Here is a 3112-nt window from a genome sequence, read left to right as displayed (position 1 = left end):
TTGATATTTTGCGTCTTGTCGTCAAAATTAGTAGCTTTTGTTGAACTTTAATGACAGTCTTTGAAAGTGCATTGTTTTACCATGTTTTGTACATAAGATAAACTACAAACACACACACACACACACACATATATATATATATATATATATATATATATATATATATATATATATATATATATATATATATATATATATATATATATATATATATATATTTATATATTTTTTTTTATAAAACCTTTATTTATTAAAAAAATTTAAATGAATAATTTTTTAAAATTTTATTTCCTTTTACTTTAGGTAGTTTCGGTATATTTATCTAGTCCGTCCTTCGACAAAATTTAAAATTTTTCGTTTTTAAAGCGATTGTTTTAAAAGCAAAGATTTTTGGTTTTTTTAATTTTTTTGGTATACTTTAGATCAATAAAATTAAAAATAATGATAACAAAATTTTTCGCCCCGCCTTCAGGTAAAGCAATTTCGATTCTATGATCTAGTCTTTAACTTACGACGAATTTTAGAAATCATTTTTTTAAACTTAATGAAATAAAGTAAATTTTGTTTTTAAATTCACACAAAACTTAAATTTAAAATGCATATTAATTTCATACAAACCTACAAAACAAAAGAAAATTCAGAATGGGGGGAAGAAAACTAGTTCTTTAGTGTCTGCTAGTGGAAAAGACCAATCAGATTCCATTCTTGGAACTACACAAGAACAGAACAACTAACTCTAGACAGCATTTTATTTTTAGAACATTTGAATCTCCCCACACTTAGGTAGCTGTAGTGTCGAAATTGTGATTAACTTCATCGTCAATTTCTTTTGGACCATAATCAACTTGCATATCTATGACTTTTGCTTTAAGCCATTGGTTGGATTCCTATGTAATATTTACAAATTCAACTAGTTTTGCCTTTTCTTTAGGCGATAGATTGGATACTAACCGGTTACATAACTTAAAGTTCCCCTTGATTCTTGCATCACGAATCCGTTTAATAAGTTTCTTCATTGAACTGTTAATAACCGAGTCATTTAATTTCGTATCAACAACGGGGTTCTTTGTTATCAAGTCATCATTAGGTGTTACTTCATTTTCCCCACACTTAGGCATTTTATTATTGTTAAGCACTACCGTTGGAGTTGGTAAAACAACATGGTTCTTACCAATCGTTTTTGTTGGTTCAACAGTTTTGGTTGGTGGAGATTTAGCCTTTCGACTCACAAAGGTGACCAATTTGTCACCATCACTAAGTGTCATTCTACCCTCTCGTACATCAAATAACGCCCCGGTAGATGCTAAGAATGGTCGACCTAAAATTAGAGGAATGTTTGAGTCCTCTTCTATGTCAATGACAATAAATTCGACTAGAAAGGTGAAATTACCTACTTGAACGTGTAGGTTATCAACAATTCCAACTGGGTGCCTAATGGTTTGATCAAAGAGTCGAACACTCATTTCCGTTGGACTTAACTCACCTACTCCTAATCTCTTATATAATGAAAGAGGCATAGCACTCACACTTGCACCTAAATCTGCTAGTGCATCATACATGAGACAATCACTAAGTAGACAAGGAACAATAAATTCACCCGGATCACCCAACCTGGGTGGAGGTTTTGGTGGAACTGTCTTCTCCGGGTTTATTTTTACGGTTTTTGTTTCTTGCACTTTCTTATTTTTATTTTTCTTTCCAGAGGTATCACAAACTTTATTACGTATTACTTGCTCATACTCAACTCCTTTTCTTGGAAACGGGATGGGTGGTCTGTATGGTGCCACCACTTGCTTTACATACTCGGGTGGTGGTGGTGGTGGTGGTGGTGTAACTTCTTCATTGTTACTCACATCTAAAACCTTCCCATCTTCAGGTGCTGGTTTTTCAGAATTTGTTGACACCATATTCACATTCTCATTCTGAGGATTTACTTCAGTATTACTTGGTAGCTTTCCTTGTTCCCTCTCACTCATTATGCTAGCAAGAGTACCTACGTGTTTTTCTAGATTCAAAATGGAAGCTTGTTGAGTTCTTAATGACTGATCAAACCTCTCATTTGTTTGGGTTTGAGATGTAATAAATTGTGTTTGAGATTCCATTAGCTTTGCCATCATTTCTTTCAGATTTGGCTTTTTCTCTTCGGTTTGTTGTGGTGGTTTATATAAGCCAGGTCTTTGTTGATTGAAAGTGTTGTTTTGAGTTGATTGGTTATTCAGACCTTATTGGTTGTACGAGTTATTGTTGGGTCCATTTGGATTGTAAAGAATATTTTGATTTCGATTGAAGTTTGGCCTTGGCGGTTGATAATTATTTTGATAATTATTTCCCGGCCTTTGGTTCATGTAGGAAACATTCTCACGTTGTTCCATCGTTTGCTCAATGTGACAATCTTTTGTTAAGTGTGGTCCACCGCATTATTCACAACTGATTCGTATTGCGTGAATATCTTTAGTCATCTTTTCCATTCGTCTCTCGAAAGCATCTATTTTTGCGGAAACGGAATCAAAGTCATGGTTAGAATCGGCTCTAGCCGCTTTAGATGAACGAAAAATATCTTTTTCTTGATGCCACTCATGTGAGTGGGAGGCTGTGTTATCAATGATTTTGTGAGCTTTGGTAGCGGTTTTCTTCATAATGGAACCACCAGCTGCTGTGTCGATGTCTTTTTGTGTGGCAACGTCGACACCTTGGTAGAATATTTGTACTATTTGATAAGTGTCTAAACCGTGTTGAGGACATCCTCTCAACAACTTTCCGAATCTTGTCCACGCCTCATATAATGTTTCATTTAGCTTTTGTGTAAACGTAACAATTTCTCCTTGAAGTCTCACAGCTTTAGATGCCGGAAAGAATCTTTTAAGAAATTTTTCAACTAAGACATCCCATGTGTCAATTGCTCCTTCTGGTAACGATTCTAACCATTCTTTAGCTTCTCCCTTTAATGTCCAGTGAAACAACATGAGATAGATATGTTCATCCTCAACTTCTCTGATTTTGAATAGAGTACAAATCCTATTAAAGGTTCGAAGATGTTCGTTTGGATCTTCTTTTAGCATACCACTATATTGGCATTGATTAGTTATCATGTGTAGGATTTATCCTTTGATTT

General features: G+C 34.1%; 1 non-coding gene across 1 annotated transcript; it reads left to right on the top strand.

Moving 5' to 3' along the window:
• The first annotated feature begins 2724 nt into the window (after positions 1–2724).
• On the top strand, positions 2725–2831 carry LOC139869846 (small nucleolar RNA R71). The gene has a single exon (XR_011766420.1). It is a non-coding gene; the product is annotated as a small nucleolar RNA R71 (small nucleolar RNA).
• Positions 2832–3112: the final 281 nt, after the last annotated feature.

The sequence above is a fragment of the Rutidosis leptorrhynchoides genome, chromosome 9 (assembly GCF_046630445.1).
Source record: "Rutidosis leptorrhynchoides isolate AG116_Rl617_1_P2 chromosome 9, CSIRO_AGI_Rlap_v1, whole genome shotgun sequence".
Taxonomy (NCBI): domain Eukaryota; kingdom Viridiplantae; phylum Streptophyta; class Magnoliopsida; order Asterales; family Asteraceae; genus Rutidosis; species Rutidosis leptorrhynchoides.
Note: the sequence above shows the minus strand (reverse complement) of the source record. Positions and strands in the feature narration are given on the sequence as shown.